Genomic DNA, 25,975 nt, shown 5'->3' on the forward strand with positions numbered 1-25,975 from the left:
TCATTTCTTAGATCCCAGGAGTCAGAATCCATCAGAGACAGGCATCCTTCAGCTGGTCATTACTTGTATGGATAGATGCTTAAAAAATTGACAGCTCCTAGATCTTGAAGCCTTTCAAGTGTGAAAAGAGAAGAAATAATGAGAATGAAAAATTTGCTTATTTAACTCATGGTATTTTCATAAAAATCCCTGAGAACTTTTTTGTTTGTTTCATTTTTAGGTAGGCATGAAGGAGTCTATACCAAAAGTCATTAAATTTAGAAGCTCCTTATTTCTTTCAATTACTTTAAAAAAATTCTCTGGTAACATTTAATTGGATGTATCAGTCTTATATTAAAATTTTCCATGACCTTAGGTGTGCAGAAGTTAAGGATATTTGGTTATTTTTATTTGTGTGTGAAAATCTCATACCAAAATCATATGAGTCCCTGAAAATTTTAATAACAGAGATAATTTTGTTCATGAAACCTTTGATTATTAATTACCGAGCCATAAAAGGGTAATACGTAATTGGTGTTTGTCCTTCAGAACTGCTTTCCACATTAGTTTCCAAGAGATACCTCAAGGTTTGGTTTCCAGATACTTTACTTGTCTAAGTCTATACTTACCAGACACTGTTCCTGTTTAGATCTAGCCATGAAAAATCACTAAGACCTGTTATCATAATGGAACAGTCAATTTAAAACAGCAAGTTTTGTGATGTCAAGAAAGCATCAAAGAACAAATAATATAAAATTCAATAGACTCAATTATCACACCCCCCACCCTGCCCCAAAACCATGCTGGCACATGCCTCACTCCCAGGTCTACAGAGTTAGGGTTAATTGTCTCTCCTTTATGCTTCTTAGAACTTCCCAGTGTGCAGTGTGGTGAGCTAGGAAAAAGCAGAAGAGAGTGCTAGAATTGCCACAAATTAAACACAAAATAATTATATTCTGATATTTAGATCAATATGCTGCTTATTTCCATCGTGGATTGTTGAGAGAGATCACAATGAATCCCAAGTTACCTCCTAGATGTGAGAAAGAAATCAAGAATCATTTACTGAAACTGTTGTTGCTAGACTGTTGTAACAATTCAGTTAGCAGCTGCTGTGGGGGAGAAAAACTAACACAAGCCCAACAACAAGAATGCTGCAAGCCCAGGTTCTTTTGATCTGCTTTGCTAAAGAAAGCAACATTAAGGGGTTAACAATCTTAGTTCAATCCAGCATACAAATATCATTCACTCAGCTCAGGGGGAAAAACCAGCACCCTGAACTTCATAGCAAATACAAAAAAATTACAAACATCAACAGACAGACCTTGTCTGATTCAAATCTCAATTCATAGTTATCAGAGTTTAACAAAGTCTGAACATCTGGGTTTACAAGCTGGAGGGTTCTTAACTACAGCTGCCTAAAGTCTCCACATCAGCACACCGCCAAGAGTGAGAGCTCTAAGCAAATAGTTCTGTTCTCTCTTTTTATGCACTCTTTAGCCATCATTAAATGGCATCTGAGCAACCAGAACTCTGGTCTTAGCAACTCCTCTTAGGATCCCGGGGGGCTTCACGCCTACATGACTTAAAACCTAGTAGCCAGGGGTTTTGGGCCAACTTGGGAGTGAAGATACAATCAGACCTCCCTTCATTGGCCCCACCTGGAGCCGCACCTTAGTTACTAATGCATAGACTCAGTCTGATATCTACATGAAGACAACACATATTTCTGGGGAATGTGAAACTCGCTTCAACATCAGCAAGCCTTGGCAAGACCTGGCAGAACTTCCCTGAGAGTTTCCTATTTTTCTCCCTTGGCCAGTACCTCTTCTCTCTTGTCTTCTTTCTAGTATTCACTTTTGGAACTTCTTATCACCATGTATGTACTGCCAATTAGCCTCCATGAGGGATTCTCATCAGTTGCTATGCCCTTTACATTTGCTTGTCAATGGTGTTTGTCATTGTCACAGATGTCCAATGCAAAATCCAAAGTGCATAGAAATTGATGAGTTCCTCCAGGTTCTTTTATTAGTAGAAGACATTTTGTTCCAACAAGCCTAAGAATAACAAAAGCTTCATAAATGAGATCTATAATCAATCCACAATTATTCAGTTTGTAGCTTAACTCCCCACACATAAATAGATAAGAAAGAAAAGTGGAAGAAACATGCCTGTTCACCAGACCATTATATACAGCTAACCAGACAATTCTTAGAATTGGTCTATTATTACTTATATCTTGCACAGACTTTAGATGGACCTTGAACTGGGTTACAAATTGAGTAAGATGAAGAGCAAAGACTAAATTCCTTTAGGGGGACTGGGCAGTGTTTTCAGTGATCCCATGTTTCCCACTAAAACAAACTTCTGACTTTTTAATATGAATATTCTTCAAGAGATGTTGCATTACCACGAATTGTGTAATGCTAGTTTCCAAAGGATTAAATTTGAGAATTGTATAAAAGACAATGAAGTGACACATTTTGGGTATGAGTAGAGTATAATATATTACTAGTGCAGGGGACATGGTATAAAGAGTGTATCAGAAAGATGTATGACTTTAAAAAGGTACACTGGTCATGTGATGAAAGTCAGGTGTAAGGAAGTCAGATTTTGGAAACCAAATGCTTAATCACAGAATAAAGGCCAATATAAAGGTATTAAACTATCTGTAGAAATAGAGCCACTTCCATGATCACTTCATGAAGAGGAACAAAGGAACATTTATCAAGTGCCTACTGTGTGGTGGGCATTATGCTGAATGGTTTCCAAATATTGTCTCATTTGAGATACTTTAGGATGTAGAAACTCCCTTAAGTGAATTAGAAAGGAAGCAAAACCATCAAATGAACAATTATTGGGTATGTTCCCTCAGTGATACTTAAAAGATAGTGGGAAAGTTTGAGAAGGAGTTGGTTTGAGGGGGTTCAGGCAGAAGACAGATGCAAGGAGTAACCCAATGAAACACATGAAACATGCCCATTGCACTAATGCCATAAGATGCCATGGAAAGGTAGAAACATAGAAGTATGGATGGAGGAATTCATCACAAGGAGCAGGAAGCCAAGACACGGACTGAGGCTGTGGAGGGTGAACAGGCAAAGGGAATGTTGGGGCAGGTACTGTGGCATTGGATCACTCCCAGATGAAAGAATTCAATGTAGAAATTCTATGTTTCTTTTATCCCCTTGGATTCCTTCATGGGATCCTCAAGCCTTTGGTGTCCAATAACAGGTAACATATACTTACTTTTATTTTAAATATTTATTTTGTCTTTGTAAACAGTGCTAACAGTGATGATCTGGACATACTTTTTGGTAATGTAGTTGGTTTGAGGCAACTGAGGGGAACAATGTCAGAGAAAGACATGTAATGTCAAGGTATTTAGCCAGAATGCTATTTCTGGCTTGAAATTCAGAGCTAACAAAGAAAAGGAAGTGAGCAAATTATAGGTCATTTTATCATAATATCCCAGAACACAGAGAGAATATTTATATGATGTTGAGAATCTCATCTAGCCAATGAGTCAGTTGTAGGGTGGGGTGAATAAGAGAGTCCGAATAACTTTTATCTTAACATCACCCCACCATTGTTCTGGGATATACCAGATGGTTAATATACATGTGCCCCTGCTATCCATGCAGTGTCAAGAGATTTCTGGAATTCTGAGTGAAACTCATTCAGGAAGTTTATAGTAATAGTAGGACAAGCAGGCATTTGGGGTTGCAGTTTGCACCATTTGAGAGGGTACTCCTATTGCTGATACACTAAAGTAGCAAAGTAAGTCTTGCCCTAGAGATTCTCAGATCATAAAAAGCCTAGTAGCCTTCTTCATTTGGAGACCTTTCTCATTTCCTTTGTATCATATGACTCTTGCAACAAAACTTGAGAAAGGCTCTGCAGGGCACTCCTTAGTTTCCTGAACCCCAACCCCACTTACATTCATGTTTTTGATAAGGAAAAATGAACCCTGGATTTAGTGCCCAGTGGGAACAATGGTCTTACATTATAAAACCTCAGTCACTTATAACATGAAACATAGGGGTTTGTTAGCCAAAGTAAATTATTCGCTGCTCTCCACACATTTTATACTTTCCATTTTCCATGCCTTTGCTGATTCTGTCCCTTCTTCCTAAAATGCCATCCTCCACCACCTTCACCTCCTCAACCATCACTTCTCCTTTCATGCTCTTTGGAAATGCTTTGATTTAATATTTGAGGTTATTTGATAAAGAATATTTGAAGGATCATTGAGGAAGGTGCTGAATTATACCTTGTCAATTTATTGCTTTAAAAGGCATTCAGGCATGTCTTTAGAAAGTAAAAGTTGGTCAGTTTTACTTAAAGAATAGCTAGTTGTGCATAGTAGATTTGCAGTTTCATGTACAATCATCTTTTAAAAAGTTGTACTATGTTATAGAAATGCTTGTTTTATTCCATAAATTAAAAATAAAATTTAATAAAAATATAAATATTCAATTTTAAAAAATAATTATAAAAAGGAGTAATTTAATAGGTGAAGAGATTTACTTTACTATGTCTTCACACCTTAGAAGACAGCAATTTTCTTAGATTCAGGAGACCTGGGTTTGAGTTCTGGCTCTCATTCTGACTGGTTGTATTTCAGCTGTGAAATGGAGATAGTATAATTGGAATTATTCCCCTATTCCAGCTGTAGTTGGGGGAAAGTGTTTTTTTTTACAAATCTTACAGTGCTATAAAAATGTAAGTTGTTTTCATTCATTACTTTCCTAATCCCCTTTCTCCCTCCCACCCCACCCAATCATCACTTGTTGGTCAAATATCTGTTGATAAACACAGACATGTGGTTCATTGCTGAGGCCATAGTTAAATCCATTTCATTTTGGAAAGATCTACCAGAAGATAAACCCTTCAGCTGTTGAACACTTAGAGATAATGCTAATTCCATGCTATGATGATGCAAAGTGAGATATCATTTTATTAATTGAAATGGAAAAATGTTCTTCTTTTGATAAATAAGATTAAAATATTTAAAATTCCCAATCTGAGAGTTTTGAGTAAAGGCCATCTAAATTTCAGGCAAAGTGAGTATTCTGTATTCCATGTCATGTGACTATGGAATCACTGTCAGTTTCAAGTTTTTCTTTAACTTTTGAGGGGACAAGGATAAATCTGCAAATGTAAGATTAAAAATAATACAAAATGTTGCAAGAAAGCTATTGCTTTCCTTTAGTGATCCAAGTATCATCCCTGTAAGATAGGCCTGATGATATGAATGATAATTGCCCACTTTTAATTTGGGGCATTGTTTCTATCATTTATAGCAATAGATTATGTTTCTATAAAAATTTGCAAAGCATTTTCCTTACCATATTTCACTTAATTATCATAACAACAAAACAGATAATGATAATGATACCAATAATAGTCATAAAGACAATGAGAATACTACTACCACCTCTACCACCACTATTAGTACTAGTATTACTACTAGTACTAGCATTAATACTGCTACTAGTACAAGTACTACTGGCAGCTAGGTGGAGCAGTGGATAGAGCCCTGAGCCTAAATTTAGGAAGACCTCGGTTTAAATCCAGCCTCAGACACTTACTAGCTATCTGTGTGGCTCAGTTTCCTCATCTGTAAAATGCAAATACTAGCTGCTTCTTAGCAGGGATAATTTCACTGGACCTGGCACATAGTAGGTGTTTAATAAGTACCTGTTGATACATTGGCAAACTGATTTACCTGCTGTCACACTGCTAGTAAGCTGCTGAGTTGGGCTTCAACTATTTCCTTTGACTCTTGATCTAGGTTTTTCTTTCTTTCTTTCTTTTTTTGCTTTTTGGCAGGGCAATTGGGGTTAAGTGACTTTCCCAAGGTCACACAGCTAGTACATGTGTCAAGTGTCTGAGGCCAGATTTGAACTCAGGTCCTCCTGACTCCAGGGCTGGTGCTCTACTCACTGCACCACCTAGCTACCCCTAGGCTTTATTTTAAAGTATGCTTTGATCTATTCAGACACCATAAGTTCTTTCTCTGGGGATGGATAATATTTTTCATTATAAATCCTTCAGAATTATCTCAGATCATTGTATTGCTGAGAATAGCTAAGTCATTCATGGCTGATCATCTTACAGTGTCACTGTTACTTTGTACACAGTCCATTTCATTTAGCATCAGCCCATGCAAGTCTTTCCAGGTCTTTCTGAGAGCATACTGCTCATTGTTTCTTATAATACAATAGTGTTCCATCATAATCACATACCACAACTTGTTCAACCATTCCCCAATTGATGGGCATCCCCTCAACTTCTAATTCTTTACCCCAAGAAAAGAGCTGCTATTTGTACACATAGGTCGTTTTCCTTTTTGTTTTTTTTTTATCTCTTTTGGGAAACAGACCTAGTAGAGTTATTGCTAGGTAAAACGGTATGCATAGTTTCATAGCCCTTTGGGCATAGTTCCAAATTTCTCTACAGAATGGTTGAATCAGTTCACAACTCCACCAACAGTACATCAAAGTTTTAATTTCCCCACATCCCCTCCAACATTTGTCATTTACCTTTTCTGTCCTATTAGCCAATTGAATAGGTATGAGGTAGTATCCCAGAATTGTTTTAATTTGCATTTCTCCAATCAATAGGGAGTCTGAGTATTTTTTTAATATGGCTATAGATAGCTTTGATTACTTCATCTGAAAACTGATATCTTTTGATCATTTATCAATTGAAGAATGGCTCTTGTTTTTATAAATTTGACTCAGTTCTCTATATGTTTGCTAAATGAGAACTTTATCAGAGAAACTTGCTTCAAAGTTTTTCTTCACACTTATTATTGTTAACAGTATTTCCTTCTATCCTATTTCTCCACCTCCCCATTTATTCTGTTCTCTCTCTTTTTTCACTCTGTCCCTCCTCCTAAGTGTCTTGCCTTGGACTGTCTCCTACCCCAATCTCCCCTCCCTTCTATCACCCTCCCTTCTCTTATCCCATTTCCCTCCTACTTTCTCATAGTGTAAAATAAATACTTCTTTTTTTTTGGTTTTGTTTTTTCTTTCTCATGGTTCATTCTATTGATTATAATTCTTCTTTACAACTTGACTATTGTGAAAATAAGTTTAATGTGAAGGTATATGTAGAACCTATATCAAATTACATACCATCTTGGGGGGAAGAAGAGGGGAGGAGAGGGTGGGGGAGAGAATTTGGAGCTCAAAAACTAGTAAGATATATTTCTATATCTGATGGAATGCATATTTATTCCCTCTTTGAGCCAATTCTGATGATAGCAATGTTTACTCACTCCCTCTCATCTCCCCCCTCTTCTCCATTGTAAAAGCTTTTTCTTACTACTTTTATGTGAGATAATTTACCCCTCTCCTTCTACCTCTCCCTTTCTCCTTCTCCCAGTATATTCCTCTCTCACACCTTAGTTTTATTTTTTAGATATCATGCCTTTATATTCAACTCACACCTATACCCTCTGTCTAGACATAATCGATCAGCTTCTAATTACCCCAACAATGAGAAAGGCCTTAAGTGTTACAAATACCATCTTCCCATGTAGGAATGCAAACAGTTTAAACTTATTAAGCCTCTTATGATTTCCCTTTCCTATTTACCTTTTTATGCTTCTCTTGAGTCTTGATCCAGGTTTTTTGCCACTATATTGTGGTGGTAGCTCATTGCTTCCAGAACTGAGAAATTCTGGAGATGAGGTGGGATAATATAGGCTCTGGACCTGTATCTACTCTTTCCTTTTCCTTTCTCTTCCTTTTTCTCTTATTCTATTTTTTACCTCTTAATGTCATATTTCTTTCTTCTTGATTATCTTTGTTCTTTTAAGTACAAGTAATTGAAGATAATTGAAAAATAGGGGATGATCCTAATACAAATATATTTGGCTTTGGGGTGCATTTTTCATTTTTTTCTAAATATGTGAGTTTGTTTGGTATGAAAGGGCTTTATCCTAAAACAATGACCATTGCTTAAAAAAAACTGTTTCATTTTTGCCATACAAAATATTGTTCCTAAATGTCTTGTTTCTCACCCGCAGCCATCAGGGAAGGGGATAGGCATTTATATAAGCACTTACTATATGCCAGGCACTATCCTAAATGCATTAAAATATTATCTTATTTGATCCTCACAGAATCCTTCTAGATAGATGCTATTTTTACCTCCATTTTACAGATATGGAAATGAAGAAAAGAGGCTAAGTGATTTGCCAGGGTCACATATATGTTAAGTATTTAAGGCTAGATTTGAATGTAGGTCTTCTTGATTCCAGGCCCCGCACTCTATCCTCTCTCTACCACCAGTTGCCTCATGCTAAGGAGGCCATCATATTAGGTATGTCATAGGGCAGAAAATCAAAATCAGATACTATTTCATGGTGCATAAGGTTTGCTTATTTTTAAGAAACTTTTGGATTAAGAAGTCTTTTGGTCTCATCCCTCTATTTATTTTTCTTGCATGTACTTTTTCCTTGCTTTCTCTCATCAGTTATTCATCAAATCATAGATTTATAGTTGCTGTGTACCTTGAACATCGTGTAGTTTATCATTCTACCCTTGTTTTACTGATTACAAAATTGTAAAAGCAAAGGTTTAAATAGATTAAGTGACTTGCCCAAGGTTATCCTGGTGATCAGTACCAGAGTTGGAGTTTGACCCCAAGTCTTTATCCTCCCAATAGAAAGCTCTTTCAACACCATCACACGGCCCAATGTCCATTAAGTTTGTCAATGAACCTTCCCATGCACAACATATTAGGCAACTCAGTGGTGTAGTAAAATACTGAATTAAAGTCAAGAAGACCCAAGCTTGAATTGATGCTATGCAAATCAGTTAACCTCTATTGCTTCTATTAAGTGACGACGATAAGCACATTTGTCTCCTGGGGTTGTTGTTCGGATCAAATGAGATATATAAGGAAAGTACTTTTCACTCCTTCGGTTACTATATATAAATGCTACCTTATTATAGGGTTGGTACAATAGAGATAAAATGTGCCCTACATTCTGCTAATCGGTTAAATTTGATATTAAATATCAAACTATACATCTCTACATAAATACCTCTTTACACAATAAAACCCTATGTGAAATATGTATAGATTTGAAATGAAAAAAAAGTCTTTTCTCTGTTCTCTTACATATGTATGTATGTATGCATGCACATATATATATGTACACACATGTACGCACACACATAGACTTCCTGTTTAGATATACATATATAAGGAGAAAGTTTACAAAATTAAATCTAACTCCAAGTCTCTGAACTATAAATTTTTGTAAATGATAACTTTTGGTATTGCACAAAATAATTAACTTCTGCTGTCTGGCCCTTAAAGGAAATAATGATTCCAATAGACACATTCCTTCAGGCTGTATCATAAGAAGTGAGAGTCAAGAAAAGTACGTGTAATGACCACAGAGTTACGCTGTGCTGCTGTTGAAATTCCTAAGTTATTTGACACTGTGCTCTCTCTCTCTCTCTCTCTCTCTCCCTCTCTCTCTCTCTAGCATTACCAGTGACACATAGTAAAGTGGATTATTCTATAGCAAGATCTTTGAAAAAATAATTTTATTGATAACTTTTGTTTTAAATCACTTCCATTTCCCAATGTATTCCACCGTCTTTTTGGAGAGGCATAGTTTAAAACAAAAAATAAGGAAAGAAAAAAGACACAAAATATTTCAACAAAACTAACCAACATTAAAAAATTACATGTGTGTATATTATATTACATATGTGTATATATTACATTATATGCAGTTTTCCATACTCATCATGCATCTTCTCTGCAAAAACAGTATGTGTTATAAAGGACAGGAAATGTTTTTTTAACTTCCCTTTTACAATTCGAGAGCCTTCAGTTTCTATTGTTTTGTTGTGCTGTAGTTATTGTGAATACTGTTTTTTCTTATTACTTCAATTTCCATTAGTTCATAAATGTCTATTGATTTTTCTCTAACTTCATCATATTCATCATATATTGTAGAATGTTGCTTTACATATACATACCACAGTTTGTTTAATTATTCCCTAAGTTATGGGTACCAACTTTTTTCCCCAGCACTTTTGTACTACAAAAGATGTAAAGCATGATTCAGATGCTAAAATCTGCTACTCAGTAGGATGCCAATTGATCATCATTGTTACAACATTATTTCCTCCCACATAATAATCAAATACTGATTATATTCACAATTACATGTGTCACTATTCAAAGAGGAATATACAAAACTATTAAAACACCCCCATTCATTGTTACACAATGATAGCTCCTACACACTAAAAAAAGGCTACCCCTCCCTCAGTCACTTTTTCTTGTCCTTTCACCATCCTACCCTCCCACATGGGAAAATATGAAATTATACTGGGCCAGAAAAAAAAAAAAAACAACTTTCCAACAGAGAGGGGGAAAAACTAGATTCGGGCAAATAAAATGATTCTCATCATGAACTTCCTCTTTGTCAAGGCCTCAAATAAAAGTGATCAACAACAGGTTTGACTTGATGCTGGTGATCTGACCTGACTGTTATTTTAAAGAGTTCTTAACTGGCTTCATAAATGGAATACTTACTTGAGCATATGAGCTAGGCACCTCTTTGCTCCACTGAATTGGGAGTCTTTGATAGAATGTAAGCTCCCAGGTGTTGATCAGTGCCATATTTTTGGTATGTGAATCTTCACTGCCTACCACAAGTGCTTGTCATATGGGAGGAGTTTAATAAATGTTTATTGATTCATTCTCCAAATACCTGATTGTATAAGGTAAACTACTTCTGAACTTGCTCATTTGGGGCTGAACCCATGTAGCAGTGTGTGATCTATGTATTTCTCAAAAGCTTTGGGCTTTCTGATATGGGAAATGTTCATCTGTGTCTCTTCATTCGTATAAAGGAGGACTTGGAGTACAAGCTCGTGGAGGGCAGACTTTTGCTTTTTTTGTATTTTCAGTACCTAGAACAGTGGCTGGAACACAGTAGGCATTTGTTAAATCAACTAGAAAGTTGATCACAGTTGTCCAGTTCTAGCTGGGAACTTGCTGTTAATAAGAACTCATTCTAAACCACGATATTATGGCTCTTTTCAGAAAAATATAGTACTGAGATGCCTTTTATCTCAATGCTTTTACTGCTGTAACTGAGAAAGAAATAATTGCCATTATACTTACACTTTTCTCTATAGTGTAATACAAGGAAAATTAGGAACCCCTGAGAAACCCCTAGCTATTGACAAGTACCCCCAGAAAGAATGGACTTAGATATCTTTGGCATTTAGCAAGCCCCCTAGGATCCGGTGACTCCTTCCTGGAATGTCAATAGGTAGGACCATCCCACTGAGAGATAACCTGGCAGATCCTGTCTAGCAGATATCCCTGAGACTCCTTGGTTCCTTCCTGGAATGTCAATAGATAGGACCATCCCACTGAGAGATAACTTGACAGACCCTTCCTGGGAGATATCCCTGGGACTCTGTGACTCCACCAAGGAGTGTAAATGAGATTATCCCACTAGTACGATAACCTGACTGAATCTTTTGATCAGCCAGGACCTTTGTTCCTCTTCCCCCCTACTCTGTACCCCCATATCCTATATAAGCCAAGCCATCACCCCAACACATTTGCCATTGATTTGTGGTGCCGTACCCCGATGGCCGCCGGCTAATAAATTCTCCACTTAAAACTTATACTCTGTGGTGTGTCTTGCTTGCTTCCGGTACAACAATAGGAGTTTACAATATAAGACCAGAGCGCAAAATAGGAAAAATAAGATCATTCTCTCAAGATGATACTACTGACCTACTTTTAATAGAGCATGCACTTTGTCTTTTTTGTGGTAATTGTGGATTTAATTAAATTTTTATTTAGAGATAGATCTTAGAGCTAAAAGAAATTTTGAGAAATCATTTGGTCAAATGAATATTGATTAGATAATAGTATTGATTTTTTGATATATTCAATATAAATATTGACTTATACCAACATGCATATATTAAATATCTGTCTTTTCAAAGCACTGTCCTACTTGCTGGTTTGCTTATTGTAGTGGCTGCTTTATATCAGGTAAACTTCCATTAAAAATGTTGACATTCATAGTCAGTGCTCCTAGTTTTATGTATTTCCTATTTTTCATAGTAAATAGCATTTCTCCACAGGTTTATACAGATTGGTTATTTATATAGGCTAAAGTACTACATTAAATATTGCCTCCTATTTATTCTCCCACCCTGTAATGTTCATGGAATAGGAAGATATCCCTCATTAATTAATAGGCCTACATGACCACATGTGTTCAATCACAGCTGTGATACATCCTGAGTCCTCCTGGGGAGGATTTTGCCTATGGAGGAGCTTTCTTAGAGGGAGGATTGCTTACTGGGAGGCTTGCTTGTAGGAAGGCTTACACACCTTTTGGTACTAAGCTAATGTGGCTTAGTTGTGATGCCTTTTGCCTCTGAGCCTATTAGCCAAAAGTGTGTATATGTATATATGTGTACGTATATATGTATATGTATCTACACACATACATACATATATGCATGTATGTATATATGTATGTATGTATATATTCTGAAGTTAGATTTTGCTTTGGGGGTTTGCTCATGAGAAGGACCTTTTGATTCCCTAGATGAGACTCTGAGTAGCCATTTGTTAAGAGCCCTCTGTCTACTCAGATATTGGTGCTTCCCTGATCTGGTGGTATGTGTAGTTGATTGTATTACTTTGTTCAGACAGTTGGAACCCCGTCTGTTGATCTCTGTGCTAATTTCTCTGCTTGTATTTTCTCCACATTCAGGGTGCTGACCTTTCCCCTGAATTAGTGAATGATCTTTCTCTGCTTGTGTTTTCTCCATGTTCAGGGTACTGATCTTTGTCCTGAATGATTTATATATGTTTTATTAAAGTAAGATTGTCAACCCCCTTAAAGTTGCTTTTCCTTTAAGAAAAGCAGATCAGAGAACCTGTGCTAGCAGGCCATCCGGGCTGTGCCCGGGTGCTTGTTGTTACACACCCCTACATCTCCAATTTGTTGTGAATTTTTCCTTTCCTCTAACTAGGTGATAGTCTGATTGCATATGAATTTCTGGTTCAGGAATTATTTACACTTTGGTAGCCTTTCTTTCCTACCTATAAGGTTGAGCCAATTTCATTTTTATAAACTTTGATTTTTCCATGTCCAGGGGCTTCTAAGTCTTTTCTAGAAGTAGTCATGGCATACCTATATAAAGCTTCTGATAAATCTACATACCTTTGACCATCATTTCTTAATGCTAAACCATAGTGAGCATCGTGTTTACACAGATCTTTCCTATGTCCACCATCACATTTGATTTGGAAGATTGGGTCAAATTCTCCATGGAATTTTTCTATTTCTATATCTTTCGCAGTGAATACTTGGATATCAGGTTTAATTATATCCATGTTTTTTTCTTTTTTATTATGAACACTGAAATGCAAATGAATGTGTCCCATGAAATAGTATTTCTTGTTTCCTTTGTACACACAATGAAGCCAACTTTACTATATCCTATATTCTTCAATCTTTAGAGAGCTCATGGGTCATTCTGTGAATTACTTGTTACTTCTTTATATCTTCTAGTTTCATTAACTATGAGAATATCGATATTAATGTCATTGAATTCTTCAGCAAAGTATCAATTCAGTTGTTTAGCAAAGGCAGAATAATTAGAGAATAAACAATTAAAAATGATTATTGATGACTTGAGGACTATGTGATTATTAGAACCACTTCCCCTCCTTTCTCTTGACTCCACCACCTCTCAGGATAGAAGCAGAAATGGAGCGTGACACAAAACTGAAGGATATTTTCCCTCTTTTATCTCTTGCATACTTCTCTTTTTTTGAGGGGGGAAGGCAGGGCAATTGGGGTTAAGTGACTTGCCCAAGGTCACAAAGCTAGTAAATGTGTCAAGTGTCTTTGGTCGAATTTGAACTCAGGTCCTTCTGACTCCAGGGCCTCTTGCATACTGCTCTCTGCCCAAAAGATCCACTATTTCTTTCCGATTTTCTAGTGAGGATCTTTGAGGATGGAGATCATAATTATTAATTCTGATTTTCAAGCCTTGAGTCACACATTCTCATATTGTCCTCCTTGAGACTTAATACCCCATGCATTTGTTAGTTAGCTTAAATTCCTGTTAGGAGTATACTGTATACTTACAGATCAGGACTCTATATAAATTCCTTGGATCATCCTAAATAAATATATGATAAATTAAATTGAATTGAATTCTAGCCTAGTTAGAACTGAGAGCAGTGAAGATTCAAGTAAAACTTAGTGATTGATTAATTTTCAATATGGCTTTGCTTATATGAAGTCCATTTGTTCCTAATTTCTTCTGTTCTTTTAAGGATCTGAGTCTAGTCAATTAATCTTGGCTGTTGCAAGGAGTAAATTTCATGACATACACAATGTACTTATAATCATCTGCAGACATCTAAGCACAGTAATGTTTGGTACTAAAACATAGTATTATGTTGGTAAATGTTTAACAACCGACTGAGAATAAATGTACCCATGACACACTTTTAAGTTTATTCTCCATTATTATCATTTTCTCTATTACTCTGAAGTGGAACTAGTTATGTCAAAAGGATCCCTCCAGGCTGTGTGGTGACATAGAAAACCACAAATTAGCATTATATATGTTGTATTATATTTTTATTTATTTTGTCAAACATTTTTGATTATATTTTTAATTTGGTCCAGGTTTTAGAAGAGTCTGATGCCTCTGGTTCTTTACAATCAACTTATACACATACACACACACACATCTCACTCAGGGAATCACTGGGCATGTTGCCTGTAGGAGAATCCTTTTGGATTCTGAGTCTAGATTTGAACTCATGAAGATGAGTCTCCCTTCCAGGCTTAGCATTCTCTCTACTGTGCCACTTAGCTGCTCCAATACCTTCTTTCTAAGAACTAATTAACTCTAGATAATTGATAACCATAGGGTGGTTATGAAGATCAAATGAAAAAATGATTGTGTAAAAAGCACTTAGCACAGTGCCTGGGACATAATAGGCACCCAATATATGGTACAACAACTAAAATAACAATAGCCAGCATTTGTACATCACTTTAAAATCTGCCAAGCTTTTTATATATTGTCTCATTTGATCCTCACAGTAACTCTGTAAAGTAGGTACCTACTATTATCCTTACTTTACCAATAAGAAAACTGAGGCTTAGAAAGGTTAAATGACTTGTCTCAGATCACAAATCAAAAGTACTTAAGCAAGATTTGAACTCACATCTTCCTGACTAGGGCTGGTGCTTAGCCGTCAGTGGTGCAATCACCACCAAGTAAGCCTGCTATGGAGCCTAAGATTCAGAAAAGAAGAAGGAATGCATTCCGGAAAAAGAGATGGAGTGTCAGTGGTGAGAAGCAGCAAATGGGTCAATGACTGTAGCACAGAATTCTTGCAAGGGAAGAATTTTTACTGGGGATAGAAAGGTAGCTTGGAGTTAACTTCTGAAGGGTTTTAAATACCCAACAAAAGAGTTTGTAGTTATGGTGATTGTCTTTATTTTGTTTTCTTTTTGTCTTGTTTAATAATTCTAGATCATATAATAAAGCTTTGATTTTCTAATTCCAAGTGCAGCCCATCATTAAATAGAATATCCTGGCCTTGTTGATGCATTGTTGGGGTCAAAATTCCATGCTGAGCACCAGGGTAACTATGGGAACTTTAAATAAATTCGAATGCATTGCTGAAGAGTGCTAGGCTGGGAAAACATGTCAGCTTTAGGTTAGGTTGTATTTCTTCCCCAGATGACTGTGTCTTTGTAATGATTTGCTCCACTTGGGGCATGTAATTGTGGTTAAAGTTAATGCCCCCCCCCATTGCTGTCGGTTCAATCATTTTGCAAAGATGGCTTAAGACAATGATCAGGTAACTAACCCCAGCACGCTGAAATTCATGGATAGTTACTCAAGAAACACCACTAGCCTTTACTCTTAATGTTTTCCACATTTTTTTAAACTAGTCAACTACACGAATGAATTCCCATGCCCTAAAGACAACGCTGTAGGGTTTGAGACATTGCCAGAAACAGAATATCTGAATTCTATTTTGATTCCAAGGTGTGTTTGAAGATGATTATAATCATTCCGTTTAATTCTTTCTACATTATACTGACCAGCAAATATAAATTGATTAATAACAGAGGACCATGAGACCCAGAAAACTCAGTACTGGGAAAAACCTCAGTATCCTGCAAGATCCCACAAGCCTTGATACTCCATGTCACCCTCTGTTCCCTTGATTGCAGGGTGGATCCATGAATGCGAACCTTAATTTGAAGAGGGAATTTAGCTCAGAAAATCTCCTCATTTCTTATCTTGATGCACTATTCTGAGACTTCTCTGACTTTTCCACCATGTCCTCCACCTTAGGTAATTTCCCTTTCCCAACCACCTCTCCGCTTTTTGTATTTTGCTTTCCCTCATTAGTAAGCTCTTTGAGGGCAGGGACTGTATTTCTTTTCTTTTAAAAAAAAAAACTATTTGTATTCTCAGGGCCTGGCACATAGTAGGTGCTTAACAAATGGTTACTTACTGACTGAATAATGCTATGTGTTAAAAGATACTTTAGCTCTTTTTATACCTTCATATCAGAGCACTTATGACATTGCCCCCCTCCCCTACTTGCACACGAACACACATGTTTTAATGTCAATGCTTAATGTCTCTGATGATTAAAAAATGTTGCAAAATTCCAATAATCAAATTAATGTTAAATTGCTTTTAAGTATATGTGCAACATATTATTTATTTGTTTAGCACAATATGAGAGGCAGTGTGATATAACAGATAAAGAGCTTGTCTCAAAGCCAGGAACGACTGAGTTTATGTCTGGTCTCTGAAAAGTACTAGCTGAGTAACACTGATCAAGTCACTTAGTCTGTCAGAGCTCTAGGCAACTCTAAGATTATAAATTGCAGAAAAGGTGTCGGCTTGTATTGCTAGAGATATATTCCTTCTCTGGGAGTTCCCTAAACTAACGAACTTCAGAGGTCAGAGTAAGAAAGTCAGTAAACATTTCCTAAGCCCCTACAATGTGCCAAGGACTGTGCTAATGCTAAGGGTACAAAGAAAAGCATACTACTGCTTAAAAGGGGCTTATCAAATGGGAGAGAAACAAAATGAAGCTGGAAAGTAAGGGAGGGGAGAGTGGGGGAGCAGAGGGGAGGGTTATGATGAAGTTCTCAACCCCGGATGGGATGTTATCTGAGGCTGTATGAAATACAGAGTTGAGTTCACCTTGCAAAATGATGACTTTCTTGAGATTGTGAAATCCAAGAAAGTAGCTGAATAATGAGATGACAGACCTGGGTGGCCTCCTCTGTTACATCCCTTATCCCCGTATTCAGTGCATATATTTTAAATATTTAAATTAGTTGGTGAGTTCTGAGCATTTCCACATTAGTCTGTTTAGACACCTCCCATTTTTTCTCTTCATCAAAATTATTTCCCACTGTTTCTTCAAAATGTCATTTTTGAGGATTTCCCATTCCTCTGGGGCTGACTTTCCTTGTAGAATCTTAATCTGTAGAGTTCTATCCTCCTTTCCCCTGGACATAGTGGTATCATCTCTCCTTAGCTCCAGGATGCATGCGAAATATCAAGTCTTCTAAATGTTCCAGCTTGTGAACATCACTATGATAATCACAAAAAGGCCCAAATATAGCAGACCCTCCTAAACGAGCTCAGTCCAACTATCTGTACTTCAAAATCAAAGTCCTGAACCCTACTTAGACTTTGAGGTATAGATAGACTGAATAACGAGTTCAGTTTTGGGCATGCTGAGCTTAAGGTGTCTCTTAGACGTGAAGTTTGAAATGTCCACTAGTCAGCTAGAAATTTGAAATTGGCCATCAGGAAAGATGCTAGGGCTGGATCATCAAATCTGAGAATAATCTGTGCAGAGGTGATAGTGGAATTTATGGGAGTTCATGACATGACTAACCAAAATAGTATAAAAGGGGAAGAGAGTTCAGGATAGTATCTTGGGAGACCCCCAGGGTTAATGGTCATGATTTGAATGAAGATCCAGTAAAGGATATTGAGAAGAAGCAGACAGAAAGATAGTAGGATAACTAGGAGAGAGAAGAAAATCTGGAGGGAAGAAGTGGTGATGGACCTTGTCAAAGGGAAGGAGAGAATAAACATTTATATAGTACCCACTATGTTCTGGGTATTGTGTTAAGAGATTTTTACAAATCTTATGTAAATTTATTCTTATAATAACTCTGTGAGGCCGGTGCTATCATTATTCCTGTTTTATAATTGAAGAAACTGAGGCAAACAAGTTAAATAACTTGCCTTCCTAGTAGATATCTAAAGGCAGATAAGTGAATTAAAGAAAAAATCATAGAAGCCATCAATAAATTTCATTACAGAGAATAAGACAAAATTCCAAAATCTGTGGGATGCAGCTAGATTTCAAACTATATTATGAAGCAGTAACAATCAAAACAATTTGGTACTGGATAAGAAGTAGAATGGTAGATTAGTAGAATAGAGTAGGTGCACAATATGCATTGGCAAATGGCCATAGTAATCTAGTGTTTAATAAACCCAAAGAGCTGAGCTTTTGGAACAGGAACGCAATGTTTGACAAAAACTACTGGCAAAACTGGAAGGCAGTTTGACAGAAAGTAGGTATAGATCAACATCTCACACCATATACCAAGATAAGATCAAAGTGGGCACATCATTTAGATATAAGGGGTGATACCATAGGCAAATTAGGGAAGCATAGAAAAATGTATCTGTTAGATCTATTGATAAGAGAAGAGTTTATGACCAAACAAGAGATAGTGTGGATCGTGGGAAATAAAATGGATAATTTTGACAACATGAAATTAAAAACCTTTTGCAAAATAAAACTAATGCAGTGAAAATGAGAAGGAAAACAAGAAAATGGGGAAAATTTTTTTAAGTGTCTCTCATAAAGGCCTCATTTCTCATATATATCAGGAACTGAGCCAAATTTATAAAAATAAGAGCCATTCTAGAGTTGATAAATGGTTAAAGAATATGAACAGGCAGTTTTCAGAAGAAGAAATCAATAGTTACTTAAAAAGATCTAAATCACTACTGATGATAAAAATCAAAATTACAACAACTGAGATACCACCTCACACAATCAGATTGGCTAATATGATAGAAAAGGAAAATGACAAACGCTGGAAGGGATATGAAAAAATAGAGAAACTAATGCATTGTTGTTAGAGTTGTGAACTGATCCAACCACTGTCTAGAACAATTTGAAACTATAGCTAAAGAACTGTACAGGTATGCATACTCTTTAACCCAGAAATACCACTTCTAGGTCTATGTCTCAAAAAGATTGAAGAAAATGGAAAAGAACCTATTTGTATAAAAATATTTGTAGCAGCTCTTTTTGTAGTGGCAAAGAATTGGAAATTGAGGGGATGCACATCAATTGGGGAATAGCTGAACAAGTTGTGGTATATGAATGCAATGGAATACTATTGTGGTACAAGAAATGATGAAGACCTTCCATTGGTTATAAAAAAAAATTCTTCTTTACAACTAGACTATCATGTAAATAAGTTCAATGTGAAGGTATATGTAGAACCTACATTGGATTACATGCCATCTTGGGGGGAGGGGCAAAAAGAGGGAGGGAGAGAAAATTTGGAACCCAAAACCTTGTGGAACTGAATGTTGTAAACTAAAAATAAAAAATAAATTTAATAATAAAAAAAGAAATGAAGAAGACCTATATGAATGGATTCAAAGTGAAGTGAGCCAAACCGGGAGAATGATGTACGCAGTAACAGCAATATTGTAATTAGGATCAGTTGTGAGAGAATTAGCTACTCTGATCAAGACAGTAATCTAAGACAATTCTAAAGGACCCATGATAAAAAATGCTATGCCCCTCCAGAGAGAGACCTGATGAAATCTGAATGCAGATTGAAACATACTTTTAAAATCCTTCTTTATTTTTGTTGTTTTGTCTTTTGCAACAGGCCTAATATGGAAATATGTTTTGCATGACCTCACATGTATAATCGATATTAAATTGCTTGCCTTTTCAAAGTGGGGAAAGGAGCAGGAGGGAGGAAGACATTTTGGAACTCAAAATAAAAAAAAAAGATTGTTAAATTTTAAAAGTGTAATTGGAAAATATTTAATGAAATAAATACAAAACAATTTTTAAAAGGATGATAATTTCCTAGATTTCCTTGAAAATGGTAATGGGGAGTAAATAGTATTATGACTCCCCTCCAGCAACTTGTAATTTGAGGGTATGAGTGAAAGGGCAACCAGTGATGGAAAGGGTGGCCGGGGAAGCTGTTGTAAGGAAGGCGCCAGGTCTTGATAGGTACAAGAATATTGAAGGACACTGAAAGAAAGAGTTTTAAGATGATAGCTAGTTTGTTACCTCTAGAGATAGCATTCCAGAAAGCACAGTGAAAGGAGTAGATTTAGAGTGAGACACTGGTGGGGTTGGTTAAAGGAAGATGGACATAAGGGAACAGTTAATGGATGACTAGAAATAAAGTTTGAACAATGGCAGTTGAGGGTTCAGAATCACTGGGCTCGTGATGGAATGATTTGTCAGTTATCACTGTGAGGAGGACCTAACCTAGGGGTAGAGAATGAATGCTCTTTGGAATTTAAAGACTTAGACAGCTGCCTGGAGGCGCTGAGAGGCTAAATGACTTGCCCAGGGTGATTCAAAGGTGGGGCTTAAACCCAAGTTTTCCTGGCCTCTCTATTCACTATCTCTCCCTGCTTTTCTGTATCCCTTACGAAGGACATATGTGAGGACCTAGAGGACATAAGTCAGGAGGGCATAACTGGATCTGAGGTGTATTGCTAGAAGGAGCACTCAGGATCCATTGAAGTGGTGATGCTGATGGCATAAGGTGATCACCTGTTGAAAAGAGTTCATTTAACGTGCAAGAAATGTTTCACATATTCATGCCAATTTTTATCAGTAGTTTCCAAAAATATTTGGGGAGTCAGTGGCCTACAAGATACAAGATTCAATGTGCCGTTCTTCTCTTTTGATTGTTAAAACCTAGAGGGACCACTATGACCTTGGGCTCCTTGACCATGCATCAGTGTGAATCAGAGTATCAGTCACAGTCTACCAACCAAATTGCTTGCAGTTTTTCTACTTAGTTCATACTCAACTTAGCAGTAACTATTCTAGACAAAATAGCTTTTGTTCTGAAACCACCAGGCTAAAAAAACCAGGCAGCCTACCTTTAAAAAATTGCTTTTTCTTTATTTCGTCTTTGTCCAAGCAGGATGAAAGCTCACTAAGTTTGGATCTGACGACAGCTCTGCTTCTGAAAGCATCTATTCATCACTTACTTACCAAAGACTGTGATTTCCAAATAGATCAATGCAACCTACTGACTCACTTTTTCTTTGTTGGCCTGGTGATGCAGGCCTCTTATCTGTCTGACAGGGGGCTCTCTAGGAAAAATTAATCATTACAGATTAGGAATGCACATTTGCAGCAGGTCAATATCCAGGAGGAAAAGGCACATTCTTTCAAAAGTCTTCTTTCCTACTTAGTGAATAGTAAACCTTTTGGCCACAGAAATTCACACTTGTATTTAATCCTTGGACTTTTATGGTTCCACTTTCAGTTGTGCCCATAAGCACCCTTCACTCTATTTTACTTTGTTCAAGGTAATGACAGGATTCTTAGGGTCATGGAAATGATGATGATGACCATGAAAGCTTTGTCACTATCTCTAGGTAACATAAAAAGTCCTTTCTTATTTAAAGGTATGCTCGTGTTATCTTTGTGTTTCAGAATGATCAAATTCTCATCTGAGTTGCGCTTAAGGAAGGGATGAGGTAAAAAAGGAAGTTATCAGAAAGTCAGGCAATGGACCTGGTAATAATATGAAATGAAGTTGAATATCCTGGTGAACAGATGGTGGCTGGGAAGAGATGATAGCCTGAATTTTAACACAGCACATTCGGACCTCAATTATGCCATTGTCATGATTTAATTCAATTCAATTTCACATTTATGAAATTACTTTTATATCAGCAGTTGAAGTTGGTAAACTTGTCTAGCTGTTCTGGAAGAATGTGGGATTAAGCACTCAAGGCTCCTAAACTGTACATACCCTTTCACCACTACTCTTATACTCCCAAGAGATCAAAGAAAGAGGATAAAGGTCCTATGTGTACAAAATATCCATAGAAGTTGTATTCAAAGTAATATAAAGCTGGAGACTAAAACGTAACCCATACATTGGGGAATGGCCAAAATAGTAAATGATACTATTACCACATGAAATAATGAAATGGATGGTTTTGGAAGAAACTAGGAAGACCTTTATAAACGACTACAGAATGAAGTGAGAACAATAGAACAATTTGTACCATGACAACTTTGTTTTAGAGGAAAAAAATTAAAAGAATTTAGATTTTTATTTATTTATTTTTTATTTCTCTTTCTTTTTTTTCCTTTTTTAAGAATTTAGAATCTTATCAATGTAATGACATGCTATGACTATAGAAGATCAAGGATAAAGTCTGCTACTAGCCTCATGCCAACGATGTGATGGTCTTAAAATGCACAATGAGTCATACAATCTTGGTCGTGGCCAATGAGAAAATTTGTTTTGCTAGACTAACATTGTTATGAAAGTAATATTTCTCTTCTTTGTTTATGATGATTACTGTTTAACTGTTGGGAGGGAGAAGTGGGTGGGGAAATAAATACTTGTTGATTAGAAAAAATATATAGTTTTTAAAAAAGAAAAATAACAATGTTGTTATTAAGTCATTTTCAGTCATGTCTATTCTTTGTGACCCTATTTGGGGTTTTCTTGGCGAAAATACTGGAGTGGTTTGCATTTCCTTCTCCAGCTCATTTTATAGCTGAGGAAACTGAGGCAAATAGGGTTAAGTGTGTTGCCTGGTGTCACACAGCTGTTTGGTTGGTTGTTGCCTTTCATTCTCGAAGAGGATCAAAATGGCATCATTATGCTTGACTCAAAGTTCAATGTGTCCAACTGTGGCTGATGAGGCCAATATGAGCTCACAATGCTCTACCACAGGTCAGGCACAAATATGTGATGTGAACATTTGGGGTAGATACTCCAAACTTGCACATCCTGTGTTTCCTTTGAGCTATTTCAATTTTGCTTTGCCCATAGAGAACAGTACTTTCTCTGATGTGGGCATGCCATGCGGAGAGGTCCTGTGCCAATGTCTCCCATGTCACAATCAATTAAGTTCTTGGGAGAGACCTTGAGAGTTTCCTTGAATCACTTCTTCTGACCACTATGTGAATGCTTGCCCTGTGTGAGTTCTCCATAAAACAGTCTTTTTGGCAAGCATACATTTTACATTCAAACAACATGGCCAGCCCGTTGGAGTTGTGCTCTCTCAAGCAGAATTGGAATGCTTGGCAGCTTAGTTTGAGTAAGAACCTCAGTGTCTGGTACCTTATCCTGCCAGCTGATCTTCAGAATCTTCCTAAGATAATTCAAATGGAAGCAATTCAGTTTACAGACATGATGCTGGTAGATTGTCCAGGTTTCACAGGCATTCAGCAATAAGGTCAGCACCACAGCTGGTAATTATTCTAATACCTCTTCTCCCCCATCCTTTCCTTTGGAGCCTCCCAAACACTGAGCTAGCTCTGGCAATGTGGGCGTCAACCTCATTATCAATGTGTACATCCCTGGAAAGTACATTACCTAGGTAAGTGAACTTATCCACAGCATTCAAAACTTTTCCATTTGCTGTAACTGATGGTTCCACGTATGGATACTGTGGTGGTGGCTGATGGAGCACCTGTGTTTTCTTGGTCTTAATTATTAGGCCAAAATTAGCACAGCTAGTAAGTATCTGAAGCCAAATTTGCACTCAGAAAAATGAGTCTTCCTATCTCCAGGTCCTGCGCTCTACCCGCTGTGCCACTTAGCTGCCTCAAACTAGTAAAAGATGACACTTTTATAGAGCTTTAAGATTTGAGGTAGGTATTGTTATCCTAGCCTCAGACCCTGGGCATGATACTTGACCCTGTTTGCCTGAGTTTCTTCATCTGTAAAATGTGTTGGAGAAAGAAATTGCAAACCAGTCCAGTGTCTTTGCCAAGAAAATTCCCAATGGGGTCACTAAGAGCTAGACATGACTGAAGTGACAGCAATAACAATAATATAGCACCTACTATGTGCCAGGTACCATGCAAAATGTTTTACAATTATTACCTCATTTGAACCTCACAATGACCCTGGGAGGTAGGTTCTATTAGTATCCCTATATTTTTTGCTTGAATTAACTGTGGCAAACAGAGGTTAAGTGACTTGCCCAAGGTCACACAATTAGTAGGTATATGAGGCCAGATTTGAACTCGGGTATTCCTGATTTCAGGCCCACTTGAACACAAATACTGCTGTACCAACTAGTTCTGTTTGTTCACAATTTCTACCCATTGTTGCTAATTCTTCACACTGTGGTCAAACAGAACAACACTAATCCCTCTTTTTCATGGTAGTCCTTGAAATATTTGAAAGTATCTATTATTTTTGCCTTTGATTCCTAGACTTTTCTTCTCGGGGTAAATATTCAGAATTCCTTTCACTGCTTCTCCTATGGAATTGTCCGAAGACCTTTTAGTGTTATGGTTGCTGTCCTCTTGATACGCTCGCACTTATCAATATCCTTTCTAAAATGTGGCACCACGAACTGAATATGTCACTACAGGTATGACAAGCAAGAAGTTACAGCAAGACAAATATTACACAGGTTCTGGCTATGGTAATTCTTCTTATAAAGCTTTTATGCAGGATTGCATTGGTTTCTTTGTACTCCATGTTCATTGCTCTTTCCAATATAATCTAGGCATTCAAGCTGAAACTTATAGACCAAATGTAGCACAACTGTTCAACCTTGTATTTTGTTTTTAAAGAGTTTATGGTCTTGTTTTTATTTTTACTTCACTTAATTTCCAAACATATTCCAAACATTACTTCTCTCCCAATAAACACAATCCTTCTAAGAAAGAATAAAAAGGAAAGTGGAAAAATATAAGCCCAACAAAACTTCCCATGCCTGACAGTGAACACAATATCCCACATCTATGGTTTCTCTCTTTTTCAAAGAAGGAAGAAATATCATATATTTTCTCATCTCTTTTTTGGGACAAGATCAATCATAGTAATATAGATTCAGGCTTTTTATTTTTTTGTATTTATGAGGAGTTTCTGTATTTGACTTCCATGAGATATATGCAAATTATTGGTATCATTGGGTCAAAGAAAAAAAATGTACATAGTTATTGGGTACCCTTGAGCCTCATCACTGGCCCTTCACCAAGATAACATATGTTTGTGAATTCAAGAATCTTCTCTTTTTTTGTACCCACTTATTCTTTTCTGATCTTAGCTGAATGATTATTAGAGACAAAATGGAAAAGATTGTGATCCTGTGAACTGCTAATAGTAGAAAGAGTCATCAGAGATCTCTTCCCCAGTCACTAGTTGGTGAGTCTAATGAGAATCCATCTTGCTTGAGAAGCAAGTTGTTTGACCCAGTCCATCAGTGAATTAGCCTACTAACCAAGAAACTGTGTGCTACACACAAGAGTGAGACACATATAATAGCGATATCACAGTCAGAAATAAAATTGGTAGATATTCCTTAAAGGGGAAAAAAAGGAATCTTGGGCCTGGAGGTTGTTCTCAATCACACATTTTGTGCTTCAAGACATCCCACTGAATTTGTGTACATGAAAGAGGGAGAATGAATCTTGAGATGGGAGTGGAAGGAGTATTTTTGTAGCAATCACTTTAAATTGGAGTGAACTGTCTCAAAGACTAAGTGTATAGAACAATGAGTACATTTGCCACTTTGCAGGGTCAATGTGGGTGGATTATTTTGTACTTTAGTCCTTAATATATGTTCTTAGTCAATATGCCTTTGTAAGAACTAATTTATTATGATGG

Source organism: Trichosurus vulpecula, chromosome 1, assembly GCF_011100635.1.
Source record: "Trichosurus vulpecula isolate mTriVul1 chromosome 1, mTriVul1.pri, whole genome shotgun sequence".
NCBI lineage: Eukaryota > Metazoa > Chordata > Mammalia > Diprotodontia > Phalangeridae > Trichosurus > Trichosurus vulpecula.